The following is a 24707-nucleotide window of genomic DNA, read 5'->3' as shown; positions in this document are numbered from 1 at the left end:
GCCTCTCATTTCTCCTTGAGTTCTGACTCTCTTCTTGGGCTTTCAGCCTCTTCCCCTTGGTACCAGCCTTCATTCTGTTCTTCTTTCTCTAATTCAGCCTCTGTGGAATAAGTCTTATGTGGTGTTGAAAAGTCTTCTCATTCATACAATAAATGCATAAACTAAATGGCTTTCCAGTTCCCATCTAATGTTCTTATGCCCCTGCTCTTTTCTGTCACTCTGTCCTTCTCTTGCCAAATTTAAATATCCTCCAAATATTCTCTTGTTTTGTCTCTGAGACACCCCGCCTCATTCATATCTCTGACATCTCATTGGTTGCTTTACTGATGTTCAGAATCTTCTGTGACTGCCTGTGTAACAGTGTAAACTACTACTCCATTATTCTTAGGGAAGAACCAGTAACCATCACAGAGACCACAGAAACCATGAAACACACTAAGAAAAATCTCTATTCGACTTGCCTTGATGTATATTCATTTACTTGAGAGGCACTTAGTGCCTGCCTGGATACACTCATCTGGCAACACTCAAGAATATACGGGTCTACAATGCACTCACTTTGTTCAAGGAGCTTCTATTCTACTTAAGAAGGAAACACAAAACCAAGAACTATAAATCTTGGTGTGCTGGGTTTTATTATAAATACAGACTCTAGAGAAAAACATGCCTTCTTGATACAGTATTTTGTAAAGTGGCAACTCTTAAGTGTTGCCCACTCAGACTATGGACTGGAGTGGTAGGTTGCTTTTATCCAAGATATACATTCATTAGTAGTATGTGCTGAATGTGAAAAAAAAATTTTAAGCTGCAAATTTGCATTTATTATATTTACATAAAATGTGGTTTTTAATTTTCAGTTATAATTTAGAAATTAGTAAGCAAATATAAATACAGAAAGAATAAAAGTTTTTCTTTTTAAATAACAGAAACATTGATATTGCTACAAAAAACAACCAAAAATGTCTTTAACATTAATCAGAATCTTCAATAGTTGACTTTGCAAAATGTTTGTAACACTCATCACAAAAAAACATTGTTATGCTCACGTCATAAATACTTTTCACAACACTAGCAAAAAATTTTGATGAGCGACTCATTTTGGATGTATAGCACCTAACACATCTTGTTTTTCCTGCTTGTCAAGGGAGCTATATCTGTGCTGTCATTAGAATTTCCTTCAATTTATGTTTGAAGTAGATGAAGTTTAAGGTGTAAAGGCTTATGCACAGCTCCAGATATTCCGGTACACCTTTTTATTTGTTCTGACACTGACTGTGTTATCAGATTTCTAATAAATATTTGATGCCTTATTTTCACATTGCTGTTCAGCATATGAATAGTCTGAGCATTTATTTCTACAATATTCAAAATATGTGGACTGTAACTATAGGCCATTATCTGGTGTTACTGGCCACATTATATGTACGTATCATCTGGTCCACAGTGTCAACTACTGACTTAGTTTGGTTGTAATATCTATTTTTAAAAATGTTTTCTGTTTATTTTTATTTTTAGAGACAGGAAGGGAGAGATAAAGAGAGGGAGAGAAACATCAATGTATTGTTGTCTTTTGCACGCCCCCTACTGGGAACTTGGCCTGCAACCTAGACATACACTCTAACTGGGAATTGAACTGGTGACCCTTTGGTTCACTGTCCGGCACTCAATCCACTGAGCCACACCAGCCAGGGCTGGTTGTAATATTCTACTATGTCAGGGTTTTGTGAGTCTAAATTTACAGCATCATTAAAATGCATACTTGAAATTAAAATTATGTTTTTCCCCTTTGGGATATATGAGATACAAGTGTACAATCTGCACCAAAAGCAAATAAGTTGGATTTTTCGGGCCTGATTTTAGAAGACAAAAATTCAGGGGGTAGTTGGGATTTATTCTTACAAACAGTACCTACATATGAAAATCGCTTGTTTTCAGGTCAGAGGTAAGATTTATATCGGTTAACCAGTTATCTGCTGTAATATTATATCCTCATGAGTAAACGTGTTCTGAAACTCTCTGGATTATATCTGCTGGTTAATTACTAATCAAGTAAGGACTTTCGGGCTTTTCACTGGTATATATTTTAAGATTTCCTTTGTAAAACTTTTGAAAAATCATAGCAAAAATTTTTATACTATATTTCCTGGGCTTGAGTGGAATATATTGTCTAAACTCACATTTGCCTCTAAATCCAGGTAATATTTCATCTGTTGTTATATTTTGTCCCATAGAGTAATAACATAATCTACAATTTTCTACAAATGCTGAGAAAATATCTCTCGTAGCCACTAATTTATCCACTTTTAGGTGTTCTAAGCAGTTGAGTTTGTCATTGAACCTGATACAATTATGAATACATCTAAATCTCCATAAAGATATCATGTCTAAAACACACAGTGCCACTACCATCTGTGGGCCACAAATCCTGAAAATCTAGCCAATGGCTGCAATGTTTACCAGCTAGATATAACAGGCCTAAAAATGCTTTTGATTTGGTTTTGTCTATTAATTTAGCACTCTTTCTCCTGAAAACCAAGATAGAATTGATGGATTTATTTGGTATATAGTAAGATTAGAGAATGACTTCTGGCCAAGATGGAGGCTTAGGTAGATACACTGCCTCCTCACACAACCAAAAAGACTACAAATACAAAACAAAAAAATAACCAGAACTGCCATAAAATCAAACTGCATGGAAGTCCAGTAACTAAGAAGTTAACAAAGAAACATTCATTCAGACTTGTAGGAGGGGTGGGGATGGGATGGAGAGGACATGTGGCAAGGCGTGCAGCTGGAGGACCTGGCAGGCGAGGTGGTGGCTGGTGAACCAGACAGTCTGAAATTTGTGCAGGGATGAACTGGGAGGAACAACTGGGGAGCAAAACAGACTGTGCAACCCAAGGTTCCAGCACCAGGAAATAGAGTTTCAAAACCTCTGACTAAAACGACCTGTGGGCATTGCAGCAGTGGGAGAAACTCCCAGCCTCACAGGAGAGTTCATTGGAGAGCCCCACAGGGTCCTAGAATGTACACAAACCTACCGACCCAGGAATCAGCACCAGAAGGGCCCAATTTTCTTGTGGGTAGTGGGGGAAGTGACTGAAAGTCAGCTAAGAGCTGAGCAAACAGCATTGTTCCCTCTCTGTCCCTCTCCCATATACAGTGCCACAACCCAACCAAGTGAGTTTCCCCACCCTGGCAAATACTTAAGGCTCCAACACTTACAACGTAATAGGAATGCAGATACAAAAAAAAAAAATATGCCCAAATGAAAGAACAGCTCAAAGTTCCAAAAATAGAATTAAGCAATGAAGAGATAGCCAACCCATCAGATGCACAGTTCAGAACACTGGTACTCAGGGTGCTCACAGAAATGGTTGGGTGTGGTCACAAAATAGAGGAAAGAGTGAAGGCCATGCAAAGTGAAATAAAGAATAATATAGAGGGGGCCAGCAGTGAATGGAAGGAAACTGGGACTCAAATCAACGGTTTACACCAGAAGGAAGAAATAATCATTCAACTGGAACAGAATGAAGAAACAAATATTCAGAAAAATGAGGAGAGGCTTAGGAACCTCCGGGACAACCTCAAACATTCCAACATTCGTATCATAAGGGTGCCAGAAGGAGAAGAGGAACAGCAAGAAATTGAAAACTTTTTGAACAAATAATGAAGGAGAAGGTCCCCAATCTGGCAAAGGAAATAGACTTCCAGGGAGTCTAGGAAGCTCAGAAAATCCCAAAGAAGTTGGACCCAAGGAAGCACACACCAAGGCACATCATCCTTATGTTACCCCAGATTAAAGATAAGGAGAGAATCTTAAAAGCAGCAAGAGGAAAGGAGACAGTTACCTACAAAGGAGTTCCCATTAGACTATCAGCTGATTTCTCAAAAGACACCTTGCAGGCAATAAGGGGCTGAAAAGAAGTACTCCAAGTCATGAAATGCAAGGACCTACACTCAAGATTACTCTATCCAGCAAAGCTATCATTTCAAATGGAAGGGCAGATAAAGTGCTTCCCAGTTAAGGTCAAGTTGAAGGATTTCATTATCACCAAGCCCATATTATATGAAATGTTAAAAAGAATTATCTAAGAAAAAGATGATTAAAAATATGAACCGTAAAATGACAACAAACTCACAACTATCAGTAACTGAACCTAAAAACAAAAACAAAAACAAAAAGAAACTAAGCAAACAACTAGAACAGGAACAGAATCACAGAAATTGAGATCACATGGACGGTTACCAGTGGGGAGGGGGTGGGACAGAATGGATGGAAAAGATATGGGGAATAAGAAGCATAAATGGCAGGCACAAAATAGACAAGGGAGATTAAGAATAGCATAAAAAATGGAGAAGCAAAAGAACTTTTATGTATGACCCTTGGACATGAACTAAGAGGGAGTAATGTTGGTGGGAGGGTGGTGCAGAGAAGAGGGGAATAAAAGGGAGAAAAAAATGGAAAACTATAATAGCATAATCAATAAAATATATTTTAAAAGAACAAAAAGAATGAACTAAATAGAAAGGAAGCCACATCTGGATCCTGATGAATTCCTCCTCGGCATTTTGAAGGCTTTTTTTTTTCCTGAACTCTTACATCATATGAAAGAGATACAAATTTCTATTTTGCTTATAAAAAATAAGATTAGATAAATAAATTGTCATTTGTGACAAAGCAGTTCCAAATTTCAAGATCTGTCTTGACATTTTCTGTGTTTGGCCAAAGAAAGTAATGGAAGTTGACACAAAATATTCTGAGGCTGTTTTCTAATTTGTCTTACCGATTTTTTTTCTCCATTTTGATTCTTTATCCTAGCTAATAAAATACTCTTCATTCACACCTAATTCACTGTTGAGGGCTGCCCTGCCTGATCTCAGGAAGCTGTAACCCCCCGTGACTTAGGCTGAGTGAAAGACCTCCGGACCAGGAGCCACTGAAGGAGACAAAACTTATTTCCCTGGCATGATCGGCAGTCAATGATGGGTAACAATTCTCTGAAAAAGAGAATGAACTTCAGACAGATGTGATTACGTGGAAATGCCCTAAGGAAGAAACTCACGGGGCTGTGGAAAGGAAGGGGTGATGGACATCAACCCCTGCCCCTTGGCTTTGTCAAAGCCTGAGTCTTTGCTCTTGGATGTGAGAAATCCAACTCTCCTGGCTGCCTTTGTCTTCTCAGGCCTGCAGGGGCGAAACAGCCCAGACCAGAAATGGCGGACCCCCAGGGTAATCAGGCCTGGGACATAGAACATGCAAGATCCTGTGAGATCTGTTTGCTGGAGGATGTTATTAACTTGGAATTTAAAAGCACAGACAGGAAACCAAAACTAGGCCCTTTGAGCCATATGTTAAAACCCCAAACCTTTGCCCAGAATCTCAGCAGGAGTTCTGTCCCCACCTTTGTAAGTTGCCTACATCTTTTGATCTTTTCTGCCAGACTGTGAATCCACAAACTAAGTCTGTTTTCTCAATAAAAATCTGCTTGGGTATGGACTTGGGGGGTGCTCCCCACTAGAGGGGGTGGCCAAGGCACTCTCCCCACTTGGGAGAGGGTGGCCATTCTGTCCCAATTCTCCCACAGGACCTGGTTGTCTCTGTGTATGTTTTTCTCGTGTTTTGACGAACCATCCACAGCGTTCCGTGCTCACTGCAGGCGGGTGGGCACGCGTCAATTCATCTTCACTTTCTTCACTAGAAATATCTTGCTCAGCATCAGAATCTTATGAACAAACTTCCACATAATCTTCATCTAAAGCACTCTCATTTTCACATTTGACTCTACATTCTCATCATCACACTTGAGTAGCATTTGCTGAAGGTCTTCAACATGTCTTGGATCATTGAATCAAAATATTTTTCTACTCATTTTCCATAGTAAATGAAAAACACACACAACACTGACTTCAAAGTTCGAGGTGTGGGGGGGGGCAGGGGGCGTGGCAGGGAAACTATACCAACAATAACTTTAGAGTTTGTGGTATCTCTCAGATACAGTTTACTATCAGATATCACACACCTTTATAAAACATGTGTTATAACCAAACTGACAGCGTAAATGATATGACTTACCATTTCATTAGTCAGGTACAAATGTGCATCTAGTCATGACCTTGAACCCATCACCCAATGTTCGTAACAATATTTAAGAAAAGAGTTTGCAACCTCCTCCTGGTTTAAAAAAAAACTGTGATAATTTTTGGAAAATAAAATCAAGAGTATTCTGGAGTTATTTATCCAAGATATCCTTCTTAATTGGCCCTCCTTTATTGTCCATGCTTTTCTCATCATAACCTTGTCTCTGCTGTGCATCCTGACTCTCCTCTTCCACGCTGTTTATAATGGCTAAAAGGCTCTTAAAATTTTTTTGTAGCTTGTAGATAAATGGGCTTTGGCTATTATTTTGTTATTTCTCTGTACAGGTAAACAGAAATTAGCAAGGGCTTATTTAAGAAAGAAAATACTTTGGGGAAAATTTAAGATTATCTTAAATCTAAAAAGCCAAAATGAGAGGCAGTAAGGGTTTATTTGGAATCACAGAATTGCAATGCAGGTAAGCACAGATTCAAGCAGAAACTTAAATAGTGTCCTGTTTACAGTGTGAAGGCAAGAGAATTCTATAAGAAAAGAATGGGGTAATTGCATGAATACAAGAAAGACCTTTCTATTGGTGCTAACAAGCTAAATCGCTGTGTTGTCATTGTAGGGGTTCAGAATAGGACTCCCCAAAATGTGTGACTTTAGCATCTGAATTATTTTGAGTGGAAGACAATTAAGACCCTGGGGGCTTATTAGAAACTTTTACCTTTACTTCAAAGAATTTAAAATAGGGGTCTTGCCCATAGTAAGCTATCACCAGAAATAACTTTCCTTAAACTGAACATCTCATTATCCTGCAGTGATCTTTTGAAGCCCCTGTGTACTTTACCTCATTTTTACCTGCGAGTTGCCTCATGTACCTCATTTTAACTGTGAACAAAATAAAGCCTGTGTAATAAACTTGACAAATTAAGCAACAGAAAGTAACCTCACAGGGCGATGTGATCATAAATTTCTAACTAGGCAGGTAGTCATGCTCCAGGTGTATAAAAAGCTTATTTGTGCCTTAGGTGAGCCCTGTCCATTGTTCTTGTGCATCTAGGTTAACACACCTTTGGAATATCAGAGGTCTTTTCCAGACCTCTATAGAGTGTAACCACCCTCAAGGGAGCATATAATCTTGTTATGTGGGACTGTCCTGTCTCACTTACATGTAATCTTCCTAAATTTCCTCCTTAATCTGAAATTTATTATAGAAAGAACTCCAAAACTGTCATTCTCTGGAGCATTTGAGATTTTGCTTCTGTCAACATAAATGTACAAATCTGTAGAGAATTTTTGAGTTTATATGAGCCAAACTAATGACAATTGCTGGGAAGCAAAACCTCAACAGATTGAGAAAATGCTCTGGGAAAATGGCAACTTTGTAACTGATTTCATACAGTCAAAAGAGAAGACAGAAGTGGGTTACATGAATTCCACTGGTGACAGATAGGGAGGCAGGAGAAAGCAAAGTGGGGAAACCTCTGGGACTAGAAAAAGTAAAATGAGAAACACATACTTCTTTTACAGAGGTGGGTACAGAATGGTTAACAGTCAACCATTAACATGATAATAGTAACAAAGACAGGATTTGTGGTGCCTGTGCAAGGAGGGGCAGAGAGGAGATTATTGTGACATTTCAAAGTTATGTTATAGTAGATGTGAAAAGACAATAGATTGGCTCCATTAAGGTGAAGATTGACTTTGACAGAAAAGATTGTAGCCTAGAGCATGACTACCTGCCAAAACCTGCTTTTAGTTAAAAAGTTTTAATTCAGACCACATTATGTGGTTACTTTAGGTCTCTGAGTTTGTGTGGCTGCCACACAGGCCGCCTCCGAGCTTTTCAGGTCTAGTATGTGGCCCCTTTTTGCCCACACTTACCTGCATGATATCCATTTGACTCAGATTAACTTTTTTTAGTTTATTTATTTATTTATTTATTTATTGTTGTTCCGTTGTCCCAATTTTCCCATTGCTCTCCCATGCCCACCCCCTGCCCTATTTACATGTCAATGGATCATTTATACTTCTTACTTATCTAGGCCCTTCCCCCACTTTACGGGTTTATCCTCTTCTCCCTTCCCCTCTGGTCACCGTCAGTCTGCTCCTTGTTTCCATGCCTCTGGTTCTGTTTGGGGTTTTTTTTGTTCATTAGGTTCCTCTTATAGATGAGATCATGAAATTAACTCTTATACAGATGTTCTCTACAGGTTTGGGTGTTCTTAATCTGTTACTGAACATCTGGGGTCCTACTGTCACAGGTGGTCATAGGTAACTAGGTTCTTGGTGATGGCAACAAAGAATTGAACTGAACACATAGAGTTTATAGCAGAAAGAGAGAGACCAGATTTATTAAGCAATAGTATACTCCAGAGAACATGGGAGCAGGCCAACTCCAAGCAGAGATTGACCTTGTGGGCTAGAGGGATTCTATTCTCATAGGATGGGTCCTTCCTGGCTACTTTTGGCCGGCTTTTACTGCATGTGTACAAGTAGTTGTATTACTTAAAAGCTACTGCACATGTGGCCTCCCATAATTTTCCTTGATTGGCCACCAGGGAAGGTGTTCACACAGTGTTAATTTATTATCAAAAGTTATACAGACTTAAGAGTAATGACTGAATGTCGTCATTAAAATCCCAAAGTTCCTTAAAACACCCACAGACACACACAGTCCTTCCTTCCCCCCTCCCCACCTTTGCCCAGACCAGGGTACCATATCTCAGGAAAAGAAATAGAAGTCTGAGGCTCAGGTAGTCCCTAGTTCCTCCAAGTTATCTGTGCTCGGCTGGGAGGTCTTCCTTGGTCACCAGCAGTATCAGCTGTGTCACCGGGATCTCCAGTTCTTAATCCAAAATCACATGGCACCTTCTAATGGCCCACCAGGGAGAGTCCTTTCACTCCTTTCATTTCCCCTGTGTGTCTCCTGCATTCTTCCAAACTGCCAAGAGAGAGCTCTGCATCGCTGCTACATCTTGCTTTCTGGCTTCCTAACCTGTGTGGGAAAGGAAAACCCAGAGCTGCGTGGTTCCTCCTGCCATGGCTGCTGTGCCTGGGTTCAAATTCTAGTGCCAGTCTTCCTCTGCAGCCCCATTTCCAATTCTTCCCACAATTGGCTACACTTGCCAACATTCCTGTATTTTTCCAGCTTTTCTGGGCTGCCATAGTAAGTCTAGGCAGGGGTGGCCCCGTGTCATGGGGCAAATCATCTCCAAGCTCTCACACAGGTGCTGTAACTAGGGCAAGTTGCCTCTCAGTTACATCCTGGGTGGAAGTCACTCCCATTTCCCTGGCTCAAGACATGGCCTCAGCTATTTAACATGTCCATGAAACCATTTAAGTTAGATATGTTACATGACCACTCATGAGGTTATTTGCAAATCTGTTGCTGTGCAAAATAACTGTCAATGGCCCTGCTCATGTGTCTCAACCCCAGTTCAAACTTAGGGTGAGGCCATCCCATATTTTTAATATTGCCTGGATGGACACCCTGAGTTCTGGACCCCATTACAAATCCCTCCTTGAGGGGGGTGTCTGGCTGCACCCTGTTACACTGCTGCCTGCCACCACCCTCCAGGCAAATTCCAGAGGCAAAGGTTTGGTGATAAAGGAAAGGAGCCTTTATTCAAAAATTACACAATTTTGGAATAACAGCTTTCTACATGGTCACTGAAGCCTATCAATTAAGGGTAAACTCTAACATCTGAGTTCTCTAATCATTTCTGCTGTTAGTTTTAATTACCTTATTTCTATAGTGCTAGTTCACAAGCTAAAACAACAAAGTGAAACTAAAATGAAAACTGCACAGTTTTGGAAGAATGGCAGGCTTCTACCTCAGGGCTTGTCTCCTCTAGAACACACAAAGAATAACCCTGCCACCCTCTGCCAGGCCAGCCTGATCCTAGGCTGTACCTGGTGTTCCTTCCCATCCAAAATACTGTCTGTTGGAAAACACAGGCAGCTGTGCAAAATCACCCGGACAGCCTTGGGGAAGAGGAGAGCCAGTGGGACAGTTCTCTCTTATTACACGTGCTCTGGAGGCGTTCAGCTTCTCAGCCAACCGCTTCCCAGGCCGTTTACCATTGCCTACTCTTGTGGCCTCTTCTTACTCCTCTGCGGTGATCTGATCAGATCTCTCTGTGTCAATTCAACTACGTTTCCTTGAACCTTTCCTGTATGCAGGTTCTCTTAGTCTTTCATGTAGTGATACTGATGTATATATATTTACTAAATTCGCTTATTTTCTCTTGTCAATCTGACTCATGTTGATTTAATCATTAGACCCACCTGGCTGGTGTGGCTCAGTGGATTGAGTGCTGGCCTGTGAACCAGAGTTGCTGCTTCCATTCCCAGTCAGGGCACATGCCTGGGTTGTGGGCCTGGTTCCCCAGTGCGGGACCTGCAAGAAGCAACCACACATTGATGTTTCTCTCCCTCTCTTTCTCCTTCCCTTCCCCTCCTCTAAAAATAAATAAATAAAGCCTTTAATTATTAAGACCAGTGGAAAGAACCTAAGACAGTAAAGTTTCTTCTTTCTCTACACTCTTCATACATGCTTACTGTTTCTATCCTTAGAAAGGAAGTTTCGGGAAACAAAGGTGTTTTATGGAAAGTCACCTCACAGGGTGACCTGATCATAAATTCCAGACTGAGCAGGTCATGACTCACAGTCACCTTCCACGCATATAACTTCTTTAGTAAAAATTTATCTGTGTTTTAAGTAAGCCCTGTACCTTGTTAATAACACCTAGATATACAGAAACAATAAGACCTTTGCAATAAGATGTCAGCACCCTCAACAGAGCACAAGATCTTATTAACTATCCCATAATCTAGTCCTCACCTTGGTTACTCTCCCACCTCCACGTAATCTTCCTTATTAATTTTAATGCAGAAAAGAATCTGCAAAACTGTTATTCTTAGAAGTATTTGAGATCTTGCTCCCTAACATGTAATCAGTTTGACTAAAATGCTTTTTATTAATGTATTTTTTCCATTACCATTTATTCCCCTTATATCCTCTTTCACCTCTACCCACCTCCCCACCCCACAATTACCACACTGTAGTCCGTGTTCACAACTCATTTTTTTTTTTGCTCCATCCCTTCCTGCTCAGCCCCTCAGAACTGTCAGCCTACTCTCTATGAGTGTGTCACTATTTTGGTTTTTTAGTTCAGTTTGTTCATTAGTTTCCACATATGAGTGAAATCAAATGGCATTTGTCTTTCTCAGACTTGCTTATTGCACTTGGAATAACGTTCTCCAGGTCCATCCATACTGTCGCAAAGGGTAAAATTGGCTCACCTTCTCTCATTCTGAATTAAAAACCCAGTGCCTGATGTGCAGTCGTTCACCTGCAGTGAACAGCTGTTCATCTGTTAGGACTGTTACCTTAGCCCACCCCTTGAAGAAGATAAGGCAAACTCGGTATGGTACCTTCCAAGTAAACTATATTCATGTGGGAAATGACTCTGGGATACTTTTCCCAGATGCTTTACTCATAGTTACAGTCAGTCTCACATGAAATCTCTTCATTGCGTTTGTAACCTAAAAATCTTCATTTCTCCAGTTTTTGTTACTTGCTCTACTTTAAATCTCCAAAAGTATGTTATAAGAAATTATACTAAGTAAATTCCAGTAAACCAATTTAATTCAATTATTCTAAAACCACAGTTATATAATTTCTATTTATCTAACTTGATTTATATTTTATTAAAAGTATATTCAGGTGGGTCCATTCTTTTACATATGAAAATTATACATAGTGAGAACTAACTGACACATCAAATATTGAACTTACCTATAAATATTTTTCTTTTGAAGGTTATCTTTTGTAGCCATTATTTCTACAAAATTACAATTTTCTCTGATTAGCTTGTACAGATCTAAATGTTACTATATGCAGTTGTATCCTCCAAGTATTTTGTTTTGTTTTGGTTTGCTGCTATTTATACTTATTTTATAATTTGAATAAAGCAAGAAGAGTTTAGCTCATTGACCTTTGTCTTGGATTTGTAGTTATATTGCTAATTTGGTTCTCCAACAAACTTTGCAAGCTGTGTACTAACTGTGAAGGCTCTGAACTGAGAAGAGAGAATATAGAACAGGAGTAAATATTCTCTGTTATATAGACTATCATGTCCTTTACAAATAAAGATAGTTAAGTTTCTTGCTTTAAATCTTTATGGCTTGTAGCACAGGAGCTCCAAACCTGGGAGCTGCTTAAATGTTTGTGATATTCTGAAAAAAAAAAAAACACCTGGTGGACTAGCACACGTGGGTGTGCCATTTATTGCTCACATTACAGGGGAGTGCACCCCTGGCGAGAGGTGGGTGTGAGAGAGACCGCACCTCCTCCAGTCTGAGGCTCCTTATTGAGGGTCCCAGACAAAGGCAGCACATGTCCAGGTTGTACAAACCTTCATGTGACCTGGAGGTACATTATATCAGTGTGCAAGTGCAGAAGGAGAAGGTGAAGAAGCAGTCACAGGACAAGAAGCCTCTCCCAAAAGGAGATAAGAAGGAATTACAATGCATTCCCAAAATAATACACATGTCTTGTCTTGAGCTACCCCAGATGGCTTTAATTTTTTTCATATTGTTAATAAGATTGGGACATTCATTAAAATGATGAATACAAATTGACAGCACCGATATCCTTTCCTTCCTCCCAACATTACAAGAAAAGCATTGTCAACGTTTAGTAAGATGGTAGTTAGCTATTTATTTTGATGCCCTTTATAAAACTGAGAAGGTGCCCTTCCATTGGAAGTTTTTGACACAAAGATATGATGAATGTTTCATGTGTTTTATTTCTATCTATTGAGATAAAATATGATTATTCTCCATTACTCTGTTACCATGGTGAATTATCATGCTTTTTAAATTTTAAGTAAATCTTCCTTATATGGGATAAACCCACTTAGTCATCATATAATAAACCTTTTATACATTGCTAGATTCTATTAAATTTTGTTAAGAATTTTGCATGTATAAGAAATATTGATGTATAGTTTTCATAATTTTTTTCTCATCATTTTTAATAAGTTTTTAGTGTTAGAAATATGATGACTTTATAAAGTAATTAGGAACACCTTCTCTGTTTTGTGAAAGATTTTAATGTAAGACTGGTATTTCTTCTTTAAATGTTTGAATTCAGCCAGCTTTCTGAGTCACAAGTTTTCTTTGTGGGAGGATTTTAATAACATTATTTTAATATTTATTTTTGTTCATTGTATTGGTTTAAGATTTATTTATTTATTTTTGAGAGGGGTAGGGAGGGAGAAAGAGAAGGGGAGAAACAATGTGTGGTTGCCTCTCATATGACCCCCCCCCCGCCCACCGGGAACCTGGCCGGGAACCTAGGCATGTGCCCTGGACTGGGAATCAAACCAGTGACCCTTTGGTTTGCAGGCCAGCACTCAATCCACTGAGCCACACCAGCCAGAGCTGTTCACTGTATTTCATATTTAATATTTAACATTTAACACATTTTATTAATGCCAAGGTAGTCAGATGTTATCTCAGTTAGAATGTTACTCCAGAAGCCCTCCATCTCACTCAACCATAATCTCTACTGGTTTTCACAGCCGGGAGTTACAGGGACTTATCTTGCTGGCACTGGAACCTCGGGCTTGGGAACCTGGTGGGGGGCTAGGACTTCTCACTCCCCAGGGGGGCACTTCCACAGCTAAGAGAGGGTGAGAAACATCAGTGCATTTTTGCCTCTCATGAGCCCCCTACTGGGGACCTGGCCAGCAACCCAGGCATGTGCCCTGCCTAGGAATCCAATCAGTGACCCTCTGGTTCACAGTCCTGTGCTCAGTCCACTGAGCCACACCAGCCAGGGCTGTCATACAATTTATTTTAAATGCTGAAAACTTGGTTAGTACTTGGTAAGCATGAACACTGAGAATGGTATTGGAACATAATTTTGTTTTGTTTCTCTTTAAAATATACATTCATGTGCACTTCTGTATGTGTATATGTGAAAATTGTGTGCACTAAATCAGATTTTGTGATATGGTTTAAAAATTCAAAACATTTTTAAGGCTGAATTATACTGGTTCTTATTAAGCTAGGATGTTTTATATAGTATGGATTACACTTGTTATTTTTTCCCCGTTTTTAGATTGCAAAATTACACCAGCAGTTGCAGAGAAGTAAACACATCAGTCGGCATCACCGAGATAAAGGAAGACAGTCTCCATTCCATGGCAGCCATTCTGCCATTAACCAGTGTCAGGTAGGAGCACAGATACCACAAAATCCAGAGAAGGGATTTGTTGTTTTGCTGGTGATGTGTTATTTCATAGGTAATTGTGTAGGACAAAGTATGCAAAAGCCCATTTGAAACTGGTTAAATACTGAATCACAGCCTTCATTAAAAAAAACAAAATACTAATTTGAGAAAATGGTATCTTCTTTAGGTGATCTGTGATATGGCTTCTAGGAGACATAGCAAATTTTCCATATTTTGATTCACCATATTTTTGTCTATCAATTTAGTATGTTGGAAGTAGAATAATACAGAGAGGTAAGCACTGGGTATGGAACCAGACCTTGGACAAGTAACCTGCTCTAAGTCTCAGCTACCTCACCTGAAGATTGAGGATAGTAATGATACCTCTATTGTAAAGTCTTTTAGTAGGGAACAACCTTTAGCTACTTTGATTCCTTAACAGAACCTTATGCACTACTCTTGATGGCTCATCCTGGGAGCATTTTTTTTCAACCGAATTGAAATTGGATAGGTTCCCTTCACAAGTAGAAAGCAAGAAAAAGTTTACTAACCCACTTTATTTATATATGTATATATAAATATCTATCTATAGATAGATAGAAAGCCATATATATATAGCTTCTGATGATTGTCAAGGATATGTGGATTGTTTTCAAGAGAAATTATGGGTGGACATACATACTTTTTTCAAACTAATTTTGCCCTAAAATATTGGTGCATGGGTCAAATTTGATCTCATAAATTTATAGTTTGGTTGTAATCTCCAGTAGCTTATTTATATATAAGGTATTTAATTGTAAACATGAATATACACTAGTACCATTGAACAACCTAAACTGGATTTCTATCTGGAAAATAGAAAATGTAAAATTGACAAAATAAATGAAAAATTTGTATACATGAATAATATCAACATTGGAATGCTAATTGAAAACCAAACTCCCTCATTCTCTTTTTTTAATCTTTTTTTTTAAGATTTTATTTATTTATTTTTCAGAGAGGGAAGGGAGGGAGAAAGAGAGAGAGACAAAGATCAATGTGTGGTTGCTGGGAGTCATGGCCCGCAACCCAGGCATGTACCCTGACTGGGAATCGAACCTGCGACATTTTGGTTTCCAGCCCGTGCTCAATCCACTGAGCTACGCCAGCAAGGGTCCTCATTCTCAAAAGTCTGCAGACCCAGATGGTTTTACTGGTGAATTTGCCAACCTTACAGTCCCTCTGATTTATCCATAAATACTTTATATGTATTTCTAAGAGATCAGGCTGGTTTTTATTACCAATGCATATTTTTACTTCCAGAGAATAGGATTCACGATTGACTTTTATAGAATTAAGAGATGGATTTTAGGAGTTTAAAAGATTTTTTAAGTATATTTTATTGGTTATGCTATTACCATTGTCCCATTCCTTTTTCTCCCCTTAATCCCCTTCCACCCAGTACCCCCCATTCCCTTCAGCATCTGCACCCCCCCTTACTTCATGTCCATCAGTTGTGCATATAAGTACTTAGGCTTCTCCATTTCCTATATTATTCTTAACCTCCCCCTATCTATTTTGTATCTATCATTTATGCTGCTTATTTCCTGTATCCTTTCCTCCATATCCCCACCCCCACCCCACTGATAACTCTCCATGTGATCTCCACTTCCATGATTCTGTTCCTGTTCTAGTTGTTTGCTTAGTTTGTTTTTATTTTTTTAGGTTCAGTCATTGATGGTTGTCAGTTTGCTGTTTTTTCAATGTTCATAGTTTTGATCTTCTTTTTCTTAGATAAGTCTGTTTAACATTTCATATAAGGGCTTGGTGATAATGAAGTCCTTTAACTTTATCTTGTCTGGGAAGCACTTGATCTGTCCTTCCATTCTAAATGGTAGCTTTGCTGGATAGACTAATCTTGATTGTAGGTCTTTGTCTTTCATGACTTCGAATACTTCTTTCCAGACCCTTCTTGCTTGCAAGGTTTGTTTTGAGAAATCAGCTGATGGTCTTAGGAGAACTCCTTTGTAGGGAATGCTCTGCTTTTCTCTTACTGCCTTTAAGATTCTTTTTCTATCTTTAACCTTTGGCATTTTAATGATGATGTGTCTTGGTGTGGTCCTCTTTGGGCCTGACTTCTTTGGGACTCGCTATACTTCCTGCACTTGTATGTCTGTTTTCTTTGCCAGATTAGGGAAGTTTTCTTTCATTATTTTTTTCAAATAAGTTTTCAGTTTCTTGCTTTTCTTCATCTCGTTCTGGCATCCCTATGATTGGGATGATGGCACTTTTGGTGATGTGTCTGAGTGGTCTTATTCTCTCTTCACTTTTTTGAATTCTTTTTTCTTCATTCTGTTCTAATTGAATGTTTATTTCTTCTTTATGTTCCAAATCGTTGATGTGAGTGTTGGTTTCCTTCCCTTCACTGTTGTTTCCCTATGGATTTTTCTTTATTTCACTTAGTGTAGCCTTTGTTTCTTCCCTTATGCTTTAGCCATGCTCAAAGAGTTCCCTGAGCATCCTTATCACCAGTGTTTTGAACTCTGCCCCTGCTAGATTGGCTATCTTTTCCGTTTAGTTCTTTTTCTGGGGGTTTGTTCTGTTCTTCCATTTGGGCCATAGTTCCTTGCCTCCTCAATTTCTCATCCTCCCTGTGTTTGTTTCTGTGTATTAGGTAGAACTGCTTTAACTCCCTGTCTTAACACACCTGTTAAGTTGTATGGGGCAGAGCCTTAGGTATTCACCTGGGTGGGGCAACCCACTTTACCACTTTGTGGCTCAGTGTGTGGGAGAGGGGTCAGAGAAAGGACAATGCGCTTGGCTTCTGGAGGCTTGCTCAGCACTTAACCTGTTTCCAATCACCTTACCCACTTTCTATATTTTTCTCCACATATCTGTTCAATTTTCCCAACACCATTTATTGAAAAAACTATCTTTAGCCCATGGAAACTTTTTCATAAGAGTTATAAAATCCAGAATCAGGAAAGTATGTATAAACAAACTTTATAATCCTTGAATAATTTACTACACAAGCTCTAACTTTGTTTAAATTCCTCAATAACAGATACCCAAACTTGCTTAAAATGGGCATTAGCTTTTTTGTCCTGTAAGTTTCTGACAAATTTATTGTTTCTTCATTTAAAAATATAAAATGGCTTCTAGTTGAAACACTTCTTGGAGCCTTATTTTAGATCTGAGTATTATTCTTGTAATTCTCCCATTTTTGTATATATATGTAATGTACATGTATTAAATGTTTCTCTCCTGTTAATCTAGTCTGGTCCAGTGAGAAGAACTAAAGAGGAGTATATTGGGAAACTTCTCACCCACTCCACAACATTAACAAATTCCTAAAGGCTAGCAGGAGGATATAGAACACAAGCATGGATAATTCACTTATGTTTCTAGAATTCTTCCAGAGTCCTCACCAGAGATTCCTGAAAAATTGGAATTGAGAATAGGGACCAGAAAAACTGTCTTTTGATACAAACCTTAGGTATAGGACCAGCATGAGAATGGAAAACCTTTTCAACCAGTACTTTCTGCCTTATCCTCCCCAACCCCCAACACACACACATGCACGCACACATGCCTTAAGTTGGTCAGGATAGGGTAGAAAGCTCTGTTGTTTTCAGGTAACTCAGGCAAGTAAAGATGCACTGAAGCTAGGAAAGCAGAGCAGTGGGGGAAGGACAGTAAAACATTCTGTCCTAGACTGTTAGATGTCCCAGACTGCTGAGAGAAAGGGAGGGCCACTTGGGAGGCTTAATCTCAAAGAGTAAAACACGAAGCACCTGCCTACAAATGAGACTGAATCTGAGCAAAACAAAATGTCCCTGCTCCCTCTTCCAAGCAGTTTAGCAAGCATTCAGTAACAAGAGGAGTCTACAGCTGGAAGAGGGGCAAAAAGTGTGAGGGTACATCATATCCTTTTAAAGTATATCACAAAGGAGATACCAAAACCTAAGAAAGAAGCAGACTTTAATGAAACCTCTTAAACTGCCCTATCTCACAAACAAAATAACAATAGAAGAATTTAATGACTGGTGAAACATGAAGAAATTGCAAACCCAGTTAACTCCTGACTAGATGGACTTGAAGCCTCAATGCTCAGTCAAAATAAGGGGGTGGGGTGTACCCATTTCTAGGCAAAAAGGAAACCAAACAAACAAAAACAACTATTTACCTCACTGTTTTTATCAGTGTCTGTTATTCTACACAAGATGACTGCATTTTGACCAACAGTAATTTTACACAAAAAAGGCAAGGGGGAGGAAATGAGGCATCTAAGAAAGTCTGCACTTGCCCTGTGAGCCTCTGTGTGTAAGGGAGAACAAAATCAGCATATAAAACAATCAAGCAAACCGGGAAAGGCACCACCCCTCGCCCTAGCACCTTGAAAGGCACACTCAAGCCAGACTCTTGGGACTAGTTCTGACAAGAAGGCAAGTAGTTTTATTTCAGGTGCTGGCAACCTGAGAAGATGGCAAGCTCGTGCCTCAAAAACCATCTTAATGTCTCAGTGCAGGCAGAGGTTTTCGTAAGGAGGGAGCAGGAGAGGAGAACAAAGAGATGAAGGGGAGGTAGTTAAAAATTTCTCTACATGCAGACCAGCTCATTCTGTTCTGATAAGGACCTCAAAATTGATCAAGTGATGCTCTGGTGTGTGTCATCCTGGTTTTCATCATCCTGGTTTTCCAGCTCTGAAGGTCAGCAACTCCCCAGAGCTGGGATGGCTAAAGGTTAGTATCTGTATATTTTGAAGTTAGTTCCTAGGATTCTTATACAAACATACTATTTATCTACAAGCTACATCTTAGTCAGAGCCAGCATTTACAGATACAATATGAAAAGAATGGTGGGGTGGGTTATAATCCCCACTGTTAGAAAACAAAAATAATAACAATAACAAAACTCATGACTGGTTTGTTAACCTAAAATAAAAGGCCAAAGTGAGATAAACCATTGTTTATTTAAGATCCCAAAAAATTGAGAGGGAAGATGGCGGCTTTACTCTAGGCAGCGTTTTTCTTGGCTTCTGTGAAGAGGAGGGGAAACTCGCGGATTGGTGGATAAACAGAGCAAGTGAGCTAGGTTACCGAATCACTTTTGAAAGCAGGACATCAAAAATTATTGCACTCACTGCAAAACCAGATGGTAAGGAGACTGCTACAGGACAAAAGGGGCCCAGGGATCAGCGCGGGGTCTAGGGGTGTGCAGACCCCAGGCCCGCCCGGTGCTCTGGGGTCTGCCTCAGGGCACCTGGGAGAGGGAAGTCGCTGCTACCTCCCCCGAATACGGTGGGTGAGCAACTCCAGGGGAGAACGTGTTGCTAGAAGGAACAGATTGGCCAGTTGGACTGGGAAAAAATCGCCCAGGGACTATGAACACCCGCCCAGAGACCTGGGAAAAGTGAGGGCCTCTAGCCCACAGGACCAGGGGCAGCCTGGAAGAGCGCCCGCACCCCTAGCCCAGTGGAAGTGCAGATCGGTGGAGAGTACAGAGCCGGGCCGCGCTCGGCTCGCGCCCCATAGGGAGGCATGAATCTCACGCTGAGATTCTGGGAGGGACGTGGTGATCCGTGCGTTCCTACAGTAGTGGCTCAGAAGTTTCTAGCCAGCCCGACTGGGGGAGCAGGGAAAGGTGCCAACACCCGGTCGGAGTGCAGTTCGGTGGGAACACGGAGCTGGAAACGGCTTGGTGCACGCACCGTCAGGGTGACTGACTCTCGCGTGCTTTGAACCCGTGAACCCGGAAGGGTCGCAGCGAGGCGCTTAGGGCGATCCTAGACCCCAAATCTCAAAAGTTTGGGGGAGGGGTGTGCCCTTTTATGATTCCCAGGGAGGGCGCAGTGAATCCCAAAACGTCGCTGGTGCCTCCTGAGATCATAGAGCTGGAAACCTGCAGGACCCCGGAGTCCAGAAGAACGTGGAAGTGAGATCCAGAGAGCCAGTGTGTTCGGGAGCACCCAGGCTACCTGACAGACCAGCTGAGGTCTGGGTGGGAGAGAGAGAAGCATTTCAAAGGTCCCTCAGCCAGCTGAAGCCAGCAGGATCAGAAAAACTGGTCTGGCCAATTAGAAACCAACAAGAGGTTTTTTGTTGTTCTTTGTTGTTGTTGTTGTTTTGTTTTGTTTTTGTGGCTGTTGTTGGTTGATTGATTTTATCTTGTGTTTTATGTGACATTTTATTTTTCAATTCTTATTGTTTTTATCTCGCAATCCCTTATGTTTCTCTTCCATTCATCCTAATATTATTCTTTCCACTCCAAATTTATCTCTCCTGCACTCCATCTTCTGCTTTTCTTTGCCTTTTTTTTTAAATCTTGCAAGTTACTGTAAATTTGTATTATCTTTTTCTCACTTTTCCGACATTTTTTATTTTAATAATATTTTGGTATTCTTTTTCTTTCTGTATAATCTTCTTTGCTTGGCTGGTTATACTGTCATTTGATAGGTTCCCCCTGGTATCTCAGTCACAAGGTGTTGAGAAGTTACTATCCTTCATCTGTGTTCCATTAATACACCTCTGAAGGTTCTATACTCTTTATTCTTATTATCTATACCTCATCGATTCTGCCACAAGACTGTCACTTTACTATTACTGCTAGTAAGACCTAGTCTATACAATTGTAAATGCTTCTCAATACCCCTACCTGATCTCAGCCCACTTTGCAATTTTCTGAACTAAACTATTGTGGGGTTGTCTCTATTCTTTTACTCACTACTCCTATATACTAATCTTTAGTCCAACCCTACCTTAGAAACTGATCTCCCACAGCCTCACAGCTTTCTAGATCCAACTAACAATCCTCTTGTCCCCAATAAGAGTCTTACCTTCTTTCCATCCTTTCTAAAACGTGGATAGTGGGGTGGAGGATCATGGTTGATACTATAAGGAGCCAAAGAATAACCCATCTCTTCTCTACTGGCTGCTAATGTAAATATCATAGTATACTGTCTTGCTGTTTTAAAACATTTTGCCTTACTCCTCCAACTGATCACAAAAAAAGAGTAGGGGGAAGCTGTGAGCACCAGGATACATGAAGGAGATTGCACCACTGAATCTCACAAATATTATACCACAGAAGTTCACACCATAATTACAGGGAACCAGAACAGATCAAATTAACAAACAAGAAGAAAAAAGAAGAAACCCACGAACAATGAGAAAACAAAGAAACAACCCCCAATTGAAGGGAAACGAGGAAGCCTCAGGAAAAATGCTAAATGAAATAGAGGCAACTCAACTATCAGATAGTGAGTTCAAAACAATGATTACCAGGCAGTTCAATGAACTCGCAATGAGCTTTCAGAAATTAGAGGGAAACTACATCAATCTCACTGCAAACTATATAAACATGAAAAAGGAAATAGAAACTCTCAACAAAGGTCAAGAGGAAATGAAAAATACAATTTCTGAACTGAAGAACACAGTAGAAGGAATGAAAAGCAGGACTGATGAAACAGAAGATTGTATTAGCAAGCTGGAGGTCAAAGTAGAAAACAGCATCCAGGAAGAGGAAGAAAAGGAAAAGAGGCTCAGAAAGAATGAAGAGGGATTAAGAGAAATGCAAGACAATATGAAACATAATAATATCCGTATAATAGGGATACCAGAAGGAGAAGAAGAAGAGCAAGGGATTGAAGACCTAGTTGAACAAGTAATGAAGGAGAACTTCCCTAATTTGATGAGAGAAAAAGTCACACAAATCCAGGAAACACAGAGAGTCCCAATCAAGAGGAACCCAAAAAGACCCACCCCAAGGCACATCATAATTAAAATGACAAAATTTCAAGACAAGGAGAGAATCTTAAAGGCAGCAAGGGAGAAAAAGGAAGTAACATACAAGGGAGCCCCAATAAGGCTAACAGCTGACTTCTCAATGGAAACACTTCAAGCCAGGAGAGAATGGCAAGAAATACTCCAGGTAATGAGAACCAGAGGGCTGCAACCAAGGCTACTATATCCAGCAAGGCTCCCGATCAAGATAGAAGGCCAAATAAGAAGCTTCCCAGACAAAAGAAGTCTAAAAGAATACACCTCGACCAAACCAGCACTGCAAGAGATTCTAAAAGGGCTGCTTTAAGGAAGGGAGGGAAAAGAGAGAGAGAGAGAGAGAGAGAGAGAGAGAGAAACACACACACATAAAAGACAATGAATAAGTACCTATCAATAATAACCTTAAACGTAAATGGATTAAATGCTCCAATCAAAAGACATAGAATAGCTGATTGGATAAGAAAAAAATGACCCACATATCTGCTGTCTACAAGAGACCTACCTCAAGATAAAAGACCTACACAGGCTGAAAGTGAAGGTCTGGAAACAAATCTTCCAAGCAAATGGACAGGGAAAAAAAGCCAGGGTAGCAATACTCATATCAGACAAAATAGACTTCCAAAAAAGGTCCATAAAGAGAGACCCAGAAGGTCACTTCATAATACACAAGGGAAGAATCCATCAAGAAGACATAAATATTGTAAATATATATGCACCCAACATAGGAGCACCGAAATAAATAAAGAAAATCTTAGAGGACATTAAGAAAGATATGGACAGCAACACAATTATAGTGGGAGATATTAACATCCCACTATCAAAAATGGACAGATCTTCTAAACAAAATATCAACAAAGATATTGTGGCATTGAACAATACCCTAGATGAAATGGACTTTACTGATATATACAGAGCCCTCCATCCAAAAGAAGCTAAATATACATTCTTTTCAAATGTACACAGAACATTCTCAAAGATAGACCACATGATAGGAAACAAAACAAGCCTCAAGAATTTCAAGAAAATTGAAATCACGCCAAGCATTTTCTCAGACCACAAGGGACTGAAGCTAGAAACCAACCCCAAGGAAAAAAACCAAAAACACTACAAATCATGGAGATTAAATAGCATGCCATTAAACAATGGCTGGGTCAAGAATGATATTAGGGAAGAAATCAAAAGGTTTCTGGAAACAAATGAAAACGAACTCACAACAACCCAAAACTTATGGGACACAGCCAAGGCAGTCCTGAGAGGGAAGTTCATAGCCATACAGGCCCACCTAAAAAAGTTAGAAACATTCCAAACAAACAACCTAACCCTACGTCTACAAGAACTCGAGGAACAACAACAAAGGCAGCCCAGAGCAAGCAGAAGGAAGGAAATAACCAAGATTAGAGCAGAATTAAAAGACATAGAGACTAAAAGCACAATTCTAAGGATCAATGAATCCAAGAGCTGGTTCTTTGAAAAGATAAACAAAATCGACAAGCCTTTAAGCAGACTCATCAAGAAAAAAAGAGAGAAGATCCAAATAAACACAATCAGAAATGAAAGAGGAGAGATTACAACAGATACCACAGAAATACAAAGGATTGTAAGAAATTACTACAAAGAGCTGTATGCCAAGAAATTTGAAAACCTAGGTGAAATGGACAACTTTCTAAAAAAATATAATCTTCCAAAACTCAGTGAAAAAGAAGCAGAAAGCCTGAACAAACCAATAACAACAAAAGAAATTGAAGCAGTAATCAAAAAACTCCCAACACACAAAAGCCCAGGACCAGATGGTTTCACAGGAGAATTCTACAAAGCATTTAAGGAAGAGCTAACCCCTATCCTTCACAGACTATTCCAAAAAATCCAAAAAGATGGGCGTCTCCCAAACTCTTTTTATGAGGCCAACATCATTCTAATTCCAAAACCAAATAACGACACAACAAAGAAGGAAAACTTCAGGCCAATATCACTGATGAACATTGACGCTAAAATCCTCACAAAATACTGGCAAACCGCATCCAACAATACATTAAAAAGATCATACACCATGACCAAGTGGGATTCATTCCAGGGATGCAAGGATGGTTCAATATTCGCAAGTCAGTAAATGTAATACATCACATAAACAAAAGCAAAGACAAAAACCACATTATTATATCAATTGATGCAGAAAAAGCATTTGATAAGGTACAGCACCCATTCATGATAAAAACACTCAGTAAAGTGGGAATAGAGGGAGCATTCCTCAACATAATAAAGGCTATATATGAGAGACCCACAGCCAACATCATACTCAATGGGCAAAAATTAAAATCTTTTCCACTAAGATCAGGAACAAGACAAGGCTGTCCACTTTCACCACTTCTATTCAATATAGTACTGGAAGTTTTAGCTACAGCAGTCAGACAAGAAAAAGAAATAAAAGGCATCCAAATTGGAAAGGAGGAAACAAAACTGTCACTGTTTGCAGATGACATGATAGTATACATAGAAAATCCTATAGACTCTACCAAAAAACTGCTTGACCTAATAAATGAATTTGGCAGAACAGCGGGATACAAAGTCAATATCCAGAAATCAAAGGCATTTCTGTACACCAACAATGAAACAGCAGAAG

The 24707-nt window shown here is 39.6% G+C and overlaps 1 protein-coding gene across 1 annotated transcript in view; it reads right to left on the bottom strand.

The window, feature by feature from the left end:
* The window catches only part of LOC114493998 (T-cell surface glycoprotein CD1a-like), a 338703-nt gene that overhangs the window by 102546 nt on the left and 211450 nt on the right, over positions 1-24707 (bottom strand).

This window comes from Phyllostomus discolor, chromosome 4, assembly GCF_004126475.2.
Source record: "Phyllostomus discolor isolate MPI-MPIP mPhyDis1 chromosome 4, mPhyDis1.pri.v3, whole genome shotgun sequence".
Taxonomy (NCBI): domain Eukaryota; kingdom Metazoa; phylum Chordata; class Mammalia; order Chiroptera; family Phyllostomidae; genus Phyllostomus; species Phyllostomus discolor.
The sequence above is the reverse complement of the archived record's forward strand: the minus strand, read 5'-3'. Positions and strand labels throughout refer to the sequence as shown.